Source organism: Capsicum annuum, chromosome 3 (assembly GCF_002878395.1).
Source record: "Capsicum annuum cultivar UCD-10X-F1 chromosome 3, UCD10Xv1.1, whole genome shotgun sequence".
Taxonomy (NCBI): domain Eukaryota; kingdom Viridiplantae; phylum Streptophyta; class Magnoliopsida; order Solanales; family Solanaceae; genus Capsicum; species Capsicum annuum.
The window spans coordinates 235,818,809-235,833,151 of NC_061113.1; positions in this window are offsets into that span (position 1 = coordinate 235,818,809).

Sequence of the window (14,343 nt, forward strand, 5' to 3'; positions counted from 1 at the left end):
AACCTTCCTGGAATGCCTCAATTAATTTTCAGCCCACAGCATAACCAAATTCCGGGCCCTTCCTAAAACCGTGGGCTGTAGCATACCGATTTGGCCTTAAAACGACCCGTTCACGCCATTTTACCCATTTGTCCACACAAATGGACCACGGAAAATTAAATGAACCCTACTGGGATGATCTTCAATCTCCCTAGCATGCCCCATTTTATTTTCGGCCCACAGCACGCTTGGATCTAGGGCCCACCCCCAAAATCGTGGGCTATAGCACATTAATTTTGCTCGAAAATGCCTCATTCGCGCCGTTTCGCCTGTTTGTCCACCCAAATGGCCAATAAAAACTAAATGGACCACACTAGGAAGATCCCTAACCTTCCTGGCATGCCCCTTTCGATTTTTGGCCCATAGCACGCTCGGAGCCTTGGCCCACCCCAAAATCGTGGGCTATAACTCACTGATTTGGCCCGAAAATGTCCCGTTCGCGCCGTTTCTCCCATTAGACCTGCCAAATGGCCACGAAAAATTAAGTGGGCGACACCGGGATGATCCCAACCTCCCTGGCATGCCCCAGTCAATTTTAATCCCACAACACACCCGGATCTCAGGACCACCCCAAAAACCGTGGGTTATAGCCCACCGATTTGGATTGAAAATGGCCCATTCGCACTATTTCGCCTGTTTGTCCACCCAAATGGCCACGAAAAATTAAACGTACCACACTAGAACTATCCCAAACCTCCCTGGCATGCGCCGATCGATTTTCAACCTACAACACACCCGAACCCCGGGCCCACCCCTAAAACCGTAGGCTATAGCACACCAATTTGTTCCAAAAATACCCCGTTTGTGCCGTTTGGCTCGTTTGACCACCCGAATGGCCACAAAAAATTATACGGACCGCACTGTGACTATCCCCAACCTCCCTGGCATGCCCCGATCGATTTTCAAGCTACAACACGCCCAGACCTCAGGCCCACCTCTGAAACCATAGGCTGTAGCAACCCGATTTGGCCTAAAAATGCCCCTTTTGTGCCATTTTTCTCATTTTCCCACCCAAATGGCCACGAAAAATTAAACAGACCACACTGAGATAATCCCCACCCTCCTTGGCATGCCCCGTTAAATTTTTTCCCCATAACACGCCCGAACCCCGGGCCCACCCCAGAAACAGTGAGCTATTGCACATCGATTTGGCTTGAAAATGCCCCGTTCACGCCGTTTTGCCCATTTGTCCACCCAAATACCCATAAAAAATTTAAACGAACCACACTGGGATGATTCCCAACCTCCCTGTCATGCCCCTATCAATTTTTATCCCACAGTATGCCAGGAACTCAAACCCACCCCCAAAAATGTGGGCTATAGCACACCGATTTGATCTGAAAATGCCTCGTTCATGCTGTTTTCCTATTTGTCCACCCAAATGGCCACGAAAAATTAAACGAACCATACTGGGATGATCCCAAACCTCCCTAGCATGCCTTTGTCAATTTTTTGCCCGCAGCACGCCCGGACCCCATCCCTACCCTCGAAACTGTTGGCTATAGCACACACTTGTCCCGAAAATAGCCCGTTCGCATCGTTTTACCCATTTATCAACACAAATGGCCACAAAAAATTAATCGGACCATACTGGAATGATACCCAACCTCTTCGGCATGCCCCAATCAATTTTTGGCATATAGCATACCCGAACCTTCGGCCCACCCCCAAAACGTGGGCTATAGCCTACTGATTTAGCCCAAAAATTTCCCGTTCGCACTTTGCTCGTTTGTCCACCCAAATGGCCAAGAAAAATTAAATGTATCATACAAGAATGATCCCCAACCTCCCTGATATGCCCCTATCAATTTTTGACCCACAGCATGCCTAGACCCCGGGCCCACCCCCGAAACCGTGGGCAATAGCCCACCAAATGGCCACAAAAAATTAAATAGACCGTACTGTTAAGATCCCCTACTTTCTTGGCATGCCCTGATTGATTTTTGGCCCATAGTATGCCCGGACTCCGAGTCCACCCCCAAAACCATGGGCTATAGCACATCGATTTTGCCCAAAAATGCCCTTTTCGCGCCGTTTCGCCCGTTTGTCCACCCAAATGGCCACGAAAAATTGAACAGACCACACAGGGATAATCCCTAATTTCCCTAGTAGACCTCGATCGATTTTTGGCCCACATCACGCTCGGTCCCCAGACCCACTTCCAAAACTGTGGGCTATATATAGCACACCAATTTTGCTCGAAAATGCCCCGTTTGCGTCGTTTCACCTATTTGTCCACACAAATGGCCACAAAAAATTAAACGGACCTCACTGGGATGATACCCAACCACCCTGGCATGCCTCGATTGATTTTTGGCCCACAATACGCATGTAACTCGGGCCCACCCCAAAAACCATGCGCTATAGTACACCGATTTGGCCTAAAAATACCCCGTTCATGCAGATTTGCCTATTTGTCCACCCAAATGGCTACAAAAATTTAAACGGACCATACTGGGATGATACTATACCTTCCTGGCATGGCTCAATCAATTTTTGGTCCACATCATGCTCGAAACTCAGGCCCACCCCCCAAATCATAGGCTATAGCACACCCATTTGGCCGAAAAATCCCCTGTTCATGCCGTTTTGCCTGTTTGTCCACCCAAATTGCCACGAAAAAATAAACGGATCACACTGGGAGGATCCTCATCCTCCCTGTCATGCCCCGGTCAATTTTCAGCCTAGATCATGCCCAGACCTCGGGCAGACCCCAAAAACCGTGGGCTATAGCTCATCGATTTGGCCCAAAAATTCCCCATTCACACTGTTTCACTTGTTTGTCCACCTAAATGGCCACGAAAATCTAACCGGACCACACTGAAATGATCTGCAACTTCCCTGGAAAGACCCGTTCTATTTTTGGCCCACACTATGCTCGGACCCCGGGACTATCCCCAAAATCGTGGGCTATAGCACACTGATTTGGAATAAAAATGCCCTGATTGTGCCGTTTCACCCATTTGTCTACGAAAATTTAAACGGACCATACTGGGATAATCTCTAAACTCCTTGACACGCCCTGGTTGATTTTTGGCCCACAACACACCCGGACCCCAAGACCACCCCAAAACCATTGGTATAGCACATCGATTTGGCCTAAAAATGCGTCATTCGCTCTGATTTGCCCGGTTGCCCGCTCAAATGGCCACAAAAAATTAAACGGACCACACTAGGATGATCCCCAACCTCCCTGGCACGCCCCAATTGATTTTAGGCACACAGCACGCCCGAACCTTGGGCCCATCCCCAAAACTATGTGCTATAGCATACCGATTTGGTCCAAAAATGCCCCGTTTGCGCCGTTTTGCCTATTTGTCCATCCAAATGCCCACAAAAAATTAAACGAACCATATTGGGATGATCCTCCACCTCCTTGGCCCACCACCGTTGATTTTTAGCCCACAGCATGCTCGAACCCCGAGCTCACCCCCGAAACCATGCAGTATATCACACCGATTTGGCTTAAAAATGCCCTGTTCGCATTATTTCGCCAGTTTGTCCACCCAAATGGCCACAAAAAAATAAACGGACCACACTAAGAATATCCCCAACCTCCTTGGCACACCCCGTTCGATTTTTAGCCCACAGCATAACCAAACCCTAGGCCTACTCCGGAAATCGTGGGCTATAGCACACCGATTCTGCTGAAAATGCCCCGTTCGTGATAGTTCACCCATTTGTCCACCCAAATGGCCACAAAAAATTAAACAAACCACACTGGGACAATACCTAACCTACCTGGCATTCCCTAGTCAATATTTGGCACACAACACGCCCGGAGCCCGGGCCCACCCTAGAAACCGTCAGCTATAGCACACCGATTTGGTCTAAAAATGCTCTTTACGTACCGTTTCGCCCGTTTGACTATCTAAATGGCCTCAAAAAATTAAATGGACCACACTAGGATGATCCCCAACCTCCCAGGCATGTCTCAATCAATTTTTGGCCCACAGCACGCCTGGACCCTGGGTCCATCACCGTAACCGTGGACTATAACACACCGATTTAGCCCGAAAATGCCCTATTTCACCCGTTTGGCCACAAGAAATTAAACACACCACACTGGGACGATCCCCAACCTCCCTAGCATGCCTCGGACGATTTTCGATCCATAGCATGCCCCGCCCTGGGCACACCCCCAAAACCATGTGCTTTAGCTCACCGAAATGGCCCAAAAATGTCCCTTTCGATCTGTTTCGTCCGTTTGTCCACCCAAATAGCCACGAAAAATTAAACGAACCGTACTGTGATGATCCCTAACCTCCCTGGCACATATCGATCGATTTTTGGCCCACAGTAAGCCCAGAACCCGAACCCACTTCTGAAGGCAGATCAATTTTGACCAAAAATGCCCCGTTCTCTTCGTTTCGCTTATTTGTCCACACAAATAGCCACAAAAAGTTAAACGGTCCACACTGGTATGATACCCAACCTCCCTGGCATGCCTCAATCGATTTTTGGCCCACTACACGCGCGAAACCTGGGCCCACCCCTAAACCGTGTGCTATAGCACACCGATTTGGCCTAAAAATGCCCCGTTCACGTCGATTTGCCTATTTGTCCACCCAAATGGCCATAAAAAATTAAACTAACCATACTGGGATGATCCCATACCTTCCTGGCATGCCTTGGTTGATTTTTGGCCCACAGCACATCCGAACCTCGGGCCCACCCCCGAAATCGTGGTCTATAGCACACTAATTTGGTCCAAAAATGCCCTATTTGCTCTGTTTTGCCTGTTTGTCCACCCAAATGGCCATGAAAAAATAAACGGACCGTACTGGGATGATCCTCACCCTCCCTAGTATGTCCCGGTTAATTTTTGGCCCAGATCATGCTTGAACCCAAGCCGACCCCCGAATCTGTGGCTATAGCTCACTGATTTAGCCTAAAAATGCTCCGTTCGCACCGTTTCACCCGTTTGTCCACCCAAATAGGCACGAAAAATTTACTGAACCACACTAGGATGATCCGTAACCTCCTTGGCATGTCCTGGTCTATTTTTGGCCCATAGCACGCTTGAACCCCGAGCTCACCCCCAAAATCGTGGGCTATAGCGCATCGATTTGACACGAAAATGTCCCGTTCGCACCGTTTTTCCAGTTTGTCCACCCAAATGGCCACGAAAAATTAAACGGACCACACTAAGATGATCCCCAACCTCCTTGACATGCCCCGCTTGATTTTTGGCCCACAGCACACCCAGACCCAGGCCCACCCCAAAACCGTAGGCTATAGCACATTGATTTGGCTCAAAAATCCCCCGTTCGGGCTGATTGTCCCGTTTGTTAATCTTGGGTGTATTTATACGTCTAAGCACCATAATTTATACATATTTTTACTATGTTTAGAGAACAAAGTGCCTAGTTTCTTATGTTTTTACTCTACTTCTATGTAATTGAGCTAACCGTTGATACTATGGGACATTATGGGACTATGGAATGCGGGTGGTATATGACACAAGAGAGATTAGCAACTTGGACCAAATGTGGTGCCTAGAAACTATGTCCAAGACCAGTTTGTCATTTATAATTAGTTTAGGGACCTAGAAGGCAATTATGACAGAAAAGATTATTAAAAGGCTTAATGCTGAATTTTTATTGATGATTCATTATTCTGTATTTTTTTGGAGAGAGCAGAGAAGGGCGGCGTAGCTTGAGAGAGAGAGAAAAACGTTTTTTGCTCTTGCTCTCAGTATTCGCACAGCAAGATCGTCTTCTAGTTTTTGGTATGATGAATTATTCTATTGTGATTTTCATTTTATTCATGAGTATCTAAGTTTATTAGTTAGGGTTATGGAAGCCTTGTAGCATACAATCTATTACTTTGGGTTTTGAATTCATTATGCATTGATTTGTTTACATCATACTCTCTTCGTTTATCTTGAATTCTCGTGGTTGCAAACATAGAGGCTATGCCTTAAAATGCAACTTGTTCGAAAGAAAGGTTGTTGTTCGGAAAGGAGAGTAGTAACAAGAAAATAGGATTACCAACCCTTATTTCATATGTTAATGCCTTAGAAGGATTAACTACTTGGAGATTTCGTATTGTTTTTGGTAAACGCTTATGATTTGAGAGAACTAAAGTGAATTAGTCCTTGATAGTTGAGAAACACTAGGATTATGTTATTAAATACAATGCGTTTCTCTGTAAGCATGATGCATGTATGAATTCGTAAAGCCCAGTGTTAGAAAGTATTAAAAACTACAAGGTGGACATAACCCTAGCTTGCTTTTTCTCTGAATTTGAATACTACTCCATTTATTTCATCTTGTTAAACTGAAACCATCAATTTGTGAACTGAATCAAATACCCCTATTTATTTTACGGAAATGAAGGATTAAAAGTCAATTAATCTACATACAACTTAATTAGCACCATATTTCCTGTGATATTTGACCACAAACTAGTTGGGTTATATATTTGACAACAACCGCTTACTCTCTCGTAAGAGAGGTGTAGTTTGGGCGTATCATTTACCCTCCCAAATGGACACAAAAAATTAAATGAACCACACTAGGATGATCCCAACCTCCCTATCCCACCCCGATCGATTTTTGGTCCACAGCACACTCGAACCCCGGGTCCACCCCCAAAATCGTGCACTATAGCACACATATTTGGCCCAAAAATGGCCTATTCGCATCATTTCGCTCGTTTGTTCACCTAAATGGACCCAAAAAATTAAATATACCATACTAGGATGATCCCCAACCTCCCTGTCATACTCCGATCGATTTTTGGCCCACAGCACGCCCGGACCTCGAGCGTAGCCCCGAAACCGTGGGCTATAGCACACCAATTTGGCCTAAAAATACCCTGTTCGCGCTATTTCGCCTATTTTTTCACCTAAATGGCTAAAAACAATTAAACGGACCACACTGAGACAATCCCCAACCTCTCTGGTATGCTTCGGTCAATTTTTAGCCTACAACATGCCCAAAGCCCAGACCCACCCAAGAAATCGTGGGCTATAGCACGCCGATTTGGTCTGAAAATGTCCCTTTCGTGCCCTTTCGCCCGTTTGTCCACCCAAATAGCCACAAAAAATTAAACGGTGCACACTAGGACGATCCCCAACCTCTTTGGCATGCCACGATTGATTTTCGGTGCACAACACACCGGACCCCAGGGCCAGCCCCGTAACCGTGGTCTATAGCACACCGATTTGGCTAAAAAATGCCCCGTTTTGCCCTTTTTCCACCCAAATGGCCACAAAAAATTAAATGAACCACACTGAGACAATCCCTAACCTTCTTGGCATGCCCTGGTCAATTTTTGTCCCACAGCACGCCCGAACCACGGGTCCACTCCCGAAACCAAGGGCTATAGCACCTCGATTTGGCCCGAATATGCCCTGTTCGTGCCGTTTCTCTCGTTTGTCCACCCAAATAGCCACGAAAAATTGAACAAACCACACTGGGATGATCCCCAACCTCCCTGGCATTCCCCGATCAATTTTTGGCCCACAGCACGCCCGGACCCTCGGTCCACCCCCAAAATTGTGGGCTATAGCACACTGATTTGGGCCGAAAATGCCCCATTTGCACCATTTCGCCCGTTTGTCCACCCAAATGGCCACAAAAAATTTCGAGCCTTTTATTTAAGTTCAAAAAGTGTTTTGACTTTTTTTGCACCTTTTTGGCTAAACACCTTTTTGAAAGAATTTTGGCTCTTTCCCTTTTTGTAAGTTTTGGTAGGTGGACTATGTCCCTTTTGGCAAGACAACTTTTGAAACCCTTTTGTCCCCTTTCCCCTTTGGATGTTTTAGAGTTGTGCCTTTCAAGACTAATAGTAAGACACACTCTCTTTCTTTAATTTCTAAGATTAAACAACCATTTTCTCTTCAACAAAATATGAAGATGGTGAAGAACACCAAGAACACAACTTTTGAATCTTGGATTCTATGGATCAAGTTGGACCCCACACATAAACTCAAGTGGTGGGCAAGTTTTACAAATAAGTTGATCAACACCATTTACACAAGATAATGTACTCTCGTTCAACATATTGGCTTCAACACTAGGTGGACATAAATTAATATTACAATAAGAGCCAATTTGGTCATCAATAGGATAAACTAGTATATCCACACCCACAATATGTACATCATTAAAAAGAGAAAAATAATCATTAGACTCACAAGTAAGTAAGCCACTAATCACACTCAATGGGCTACTAGCCACATAATTCTCCTTTTCACGCATAAAAGTGTAAGAGTTAGCTATTTTACCTTCTAGATCACATGAGCTATAGTCTTCATCTTGACGTTTTTCTGGGCTTCCCACTTGATCCCTTGGACCTACCATATGATCTAATTTTTCATTCACCATAGCCATGTCTCGACAAATAGGGTCAAGGTAGGCCAAAATAACATTAGTGACATTGTTGTCCAGGGTTTGAGAGGTGGAAGCCTTGGGTTCCATTGCAATTATACCTAAAGCAACCAAAGAAACAAACCTACAAAATGAACAAACAAGATTAGTAGTAAAAGCTCCTAACCGACACTCGTAGACACTCACCTTTGTGATCCTCACAATTGGAGCGACGAATATTGAAAGTTGCTTATACTCCGGTAGTCAATAAGATGTCAATTCTACTTAGCGTCCGGAATGGATTCTTGTTTTGATTGACTCAAGACACAAAACAAAATTCACTTACGAACTTGAAACAAATAAGTTACTACGAGTTACACACGAGAAAAGCACACAAATAACGAAGACACAAAAGAAACATATTCAAAAACTAATTAGCAACCTAGTAGGTGATTATTAGTTTGTATATTAGTACTAGGATCAAGAAAATTGAAACTAAAGAAACAAGAAATGAAACATAGAAATCTGAAATTTTGAGCCTAAGGGTCGTTTTTTTAGGATGATGATGTGGCAACCTCCTTTTGGACGTTAAAATTGTTGAAAGTTTGAGAAATTTTCTTGTCTTCAAATTGTATTGATCAAATTTCAAGTGGGGAATGGTGGAATTTCGGCTATGGGAGGGTAACAATTTGGCTAAACACTTTTTTGAAAGACTTTTTGCTCTTTCCCTTTTTGTCAGTGTTGGTAGGTGGACTTTCTCCCTTTTGGCAAGACAACTTCTGAAACCCTTTTGTTCCCTTTCCCCTTTGGATGTCTTAGAGTTGTGCCTTTCAAGACTAACAACAAGACACACTCTCTTTCTTTAATTTCTAAGATTAAACAACCATTTTCTCTTTAACAAAATATGAAGATGGTGAAGAACACCAAGACCACAACTTTTGAATCTTGGAGTTCAATGGTTCAAGTTGGATCCCACACATCAACAACACCTTTTTCAAGATCCAACCCTCAACAACAACATCAACAAAACATTTTTAAGCCACAATCTCAACAACAAACTTCAACAACACTCTTTCAAGCCACCAATCCACAAAAAACAGCTACCTTCAAAGTTCAAAAACCACTTGGAAATGACTCAAAATTTAGATCTAGACTCTATAAGTGTTAGTGAAGAAGGGACTAACACTAGAAACAACAAAAAATACAAAAAATACAAGAAAACTAGGCTTCAAATTGGCTTAAACACAAAAAAAAGTAAACAGATTACAATTTTTGAGTTTTTCAGTTTTTCAACACCTCTATTTTTTTTTTGATTTTTTGACATAGAGATCCGGAGATTGGTAGTTTAGGAACACAAGTAGCCTTATATTTGATAACAAATGATACAAATCAATCAACTAAGATGCCACAATGGTTCACAAAACGTGAGAAGAACAAGCAACACAAAGGGATACAAGATGACAAACACAAAAACACACGGATTTGCAAAATAATGAAAGGATAGATAGTGAGACCAAGATTATTACAAGATTAAGAACCAGGTATATTTCAACATTAACCCCTAATGAATGTAATAATCAAAACCACACTCTTATGGTGACCGCCAAAGTAATCGACTCACCTTAAGATCCACTGTTTCCAATCAAAAAATAATATAGGCTTTTCCAAGACCTATACTAAGGATGACTTTTCCAAGTCCTAACTAACACTATACTAAGGTGGTCTACTCTCAACAGAGAGGATTTCAAGTGTTTCAATATTTCATCTTTCATAAACTAACTAGCAAATGAACTAATAGAGTATATTTGTAGTCTAACTTATTACATAACAAAATGACCATAATACCCTTAATGAAAAGGGGTGGTCATGAAGTGTTAGTTGGACAAGGCTAAGTGACCAAAATGCCCTTAATGAAGGACCAAAATCATGGGTCCTCAATTTTTAATTCTCCAAGCAATCTTCCACACATGGGATTGCTCTTGGGTGTACTCAAATCGGTCCCTCCATATAGGATCACGTGTCCTCAATGCGATCAAATTTTGATTCCCCATGTACTGACTTCGAATGATGTCATCAAAATCTAAGGTGGCCATTTGACTCATAACATCCTCCCCTTCTTGAGAAGGATCCAACCTCGAATCAATACCTTGCAAAACAAGAGAAAGCACAAACAAGCACAACTTCCTCATGGCATGAGGGTTAGAGTTAGCACAATAATAAACATCATCATGCCAAGGCAGAATATACTTAAAATATAACCATGAATCCATTGTGTTAGTCATGAAAAGCTTAGTAAAAAGGTCACAAAAGGGCATGGTTATGAAAAGTATCAAGAGATAAAGAAACTAAAAAGGACTCAATGGTTTCCCGAAGTCCCAAAGGTAAGCCTACCCATAACTTAGGGACCATACAACACAATTGTTTCATTACCTCTTCAAGTGACCTTATCAAACGTGGTGCCACTATTGGTCTTAAAGCACACCAAAAACACATAGCATAGTCATTAGATCAAGTAGACCAACCAATAAGTTTCCTACCTCTACATAATACAAATCCAAAACTAGCATGGATGTCATCATAGGCAAAGAGGTAGTATAGGAAAGAACCAAGTGTAAAGGTATACACGGGTGAAGATAAAGCATTTAAGCACATACACATTCTTTTCTTCAAGAAAATAGGCAACTTGGCATTCTCAATTTGGTATGCAAATTTAGAAATATTACCCCAAGGAGTCAATGACAGTTTTGCCCTCTGGTTTTCAAGAAGGACAATATATTCCTTACCCTTAAGAGTACTCTCATCTTTCAAAAAGAGATTTCCATCATTAGGAGGAATGTTGTCACACCATAGTGGGTTAACATATATGCTATAGCCTCCAAGGAAAGCTATACCATCATTTTCACCACTAGGTTCATTAGGAGTGTTCAAATCATCTTCAAATAAGACATTATACCTAAAGATAGCATGATCTATCTCACGGGCATATTTAGAACAAGTAAGTTCTTTACTCTCTAAAAGACTATTATCAAGTTTCAAAGAGGTTTCAAGTACAAGATTATCCCTATGAGCTACGCAAACCATGGAATCCATATCACAAGGATAGCTCACGGGTTCACTCCTAGTTTGTTGACCAACTTTCTCAAATACTTCACTCACTTAAGTTATATTAATTGCAACACACATAACCTCAAGTGGTGGGCAAGTTTCACAAATAAGTTGATCAATACCATTTACACAAGATGATGTACTCTCGTTCAACATATTGGCTTCAACACTAGGTGGACATAAATTGATCTTACAATAAGAGTCAATTTGGTCATCAATAGGATCAACTAGTGTATCCACACCCACAACATGTACATCGTTAAAAGGAGGAAAAAAATCATTAGACTCACAAGTAAGTAAGCCACTACTCACACTCAATGGGCTACTAGCAACACAATTCGCATTTTCATGCACAAAAATGTAAGAGTTAGCTATTTTACCTTCTAGATTACACGAGCTATAGTCTTCATCTTGACGTGTTTTCGGGTAGCCCACTTGATCCCTTGGACCTACCATACGATCTAATCATTTATTCACCATAGCCATGTCTCGACAAATAGTGTCAAGGTAGGCTAAAATGACATTGGGGACATTGTTGTCCATGGTTTGAGAGGTGGAAGCCTTGGGTTCCATTGCAATTGTACCTAAAAAATACAAAGAAATAAACCTACAAAATGAACAAACAAGATTAGTCATAAAAGCTCCTCACCAACACTTGTAGATACTCACCTTTGTGATCCTCACAATTGGAGCGACGAATATTGAAAGTTGCTTATACTCCGGTAGTCAATAAGATGTCAATTCTACTTAGTGGCTGGAATGCATTCTTGTTTTGATTGACTCAAGACATAAAATAAAATTCACTTACAAACTTGAAACAAATAAGTTACTATGAGTTACAAACGAGAAAAGCACACAAATAACGAAGACACGAAAGAAACATATTCAAAAACTAATTATCAAGCTAGTAGGTGATTACTAGTTTGTCTATTAGTACTATGATCAAGAAAATTGAAACTAAAGAAACAAGAAATGAAACATAGAAATCTGAAATTTTGAGCCTAAGGGTCATTTTTTTAGGATGATGACGTGGCAACCTCCTATTGGACGTTAAAATTGTTGAAAGTTTGAGAAATTTTCTTGTCTTCAAATTGTATTGATCAAATTTCAAGTGGGGAATGGCGGAATTTCGGCTATGGGAGGGTAACAACAAGACTTTGGAGACTTTTTTTCAATTTAAAAAAGTGTTTGACTTTTTTTGCACCTTTTTGGCTAAACACCTTTTTGAAAGACTTTTGGTCTTTCCCATTTTGTCAGTGTTGGTAGGTGGACTTTCTCCCTTTTGGCAAGACAACTTCTGAAACCCTTTTGTCCCTTTTCCCCTTTGGATGTCTTAGAGTTGTGTCTTTCAAGACTAACAATAATACACACTCTCTTTCTTCAATTTCTAAGATTAAACAACCATTTTCTCTTTAACAAAATATAAAGATGGTGAAGAACACCAAGAACACAACTTTTGAATCTTGGAGTTCTATGGTTCAAGTTGGATCCCACACATCAACAACACCTTTTTCAGGATCCAAACATCAGCAACAACATCAACAAAACATTTTTAATCCACAATCTCAACAATAAACTTTAACAACACTCTTTCAAGCCACCAATCCTCAAAAAATAGCTACCTTCAAAGTTCATAAACAACTTGGAAATGACTCAAAATTTAGATCCAGACTCTATAAGTGTTAGTGAAGAAGAGACTAACACTAGAAACAACAAAACATACAAAAAATACAAGAAAACTAGGCTTCAAATCGGCCTAAACACAAAAAAAAAACGTAAACAAATTACAATTTTTGAGTTTTTCAGTTTTTCAACACCTCTATTTCTTTTTTTATTTTTAGATATAAAGAGCCCGAGATTGGTAGTGTAGGAATACAACCAGCCTTATCTTTGATAACAAATGATACAAATAAGTCTACCAAGATACCAAAATGGTTCACAAAACGTGAGAAGAACAAGCAACACAAAGGAATACAAGATGACAAACACAAAAATACACGGATTTACAAAATAATGAAAGGATAGATAGTGAGACCAAGATTATTACAAGATTAAGAACCAAGTATAATTCAAAATTAACCCCTAATGAATGTAGTAATCAAAACCACACTCTTATGGTGACCGCAAAGATAATCGACTCGCCTCAAGATCCACCGTTTCCAAGTAAAGAACAATATTGGCTTTTCCATGCCCTATACTAAGGATGACTTTTCCAAGTCCTAACTAAGACTATACTAAGGTGGTCTACACTCAAGAGAGAGGATTTCAAGTGTTTCAATCTTTCATATTTCATAAACTAACTAGCAAATGAACTAATAAAACCTATTTATAGTCTAACTTATTACATAACTAAATAACCATAATACCCTTAATGAAAAGGGGTGGTCATAGAGTGTTACTTGGATAAGTCTAAGTGACCGAAATGCCCTTAATGAAGGCCCAAAACCGTGAGTCCTCGATTTTCAATTCTCCAAGCAATCTTCCATACGTGGGATTACTGTTAGGTGTACTCAAATCGGCCCCTCCATTTAGGATCCCGTGTCCTCAATGCAACCAAGCTTGATTCCCCATGTACTGACATCGAATGATGTCATCGAAACCTAAGGTGGCTATTTGACTCGTATCATCCTCCCCTTCTTGAAAAGGATTCGACCTCGAATCAAGACTTTGCAAAACAGCAGAAAGGACAAACAAGCACAACTTCCTCATGGCATGAGGATTATAGTTAGCACAATAATAAACATCATCATGCCAAGGCGGAACATACTTAAAATATAACCATGAATCCGTTGTGTTAGTCATGAAAAGCTTAGTAAAAACGTCACAAAAGGGCATGGTTATGAAAAGTATCAAGATATGAAGAAACTACAAAGGACTCAAT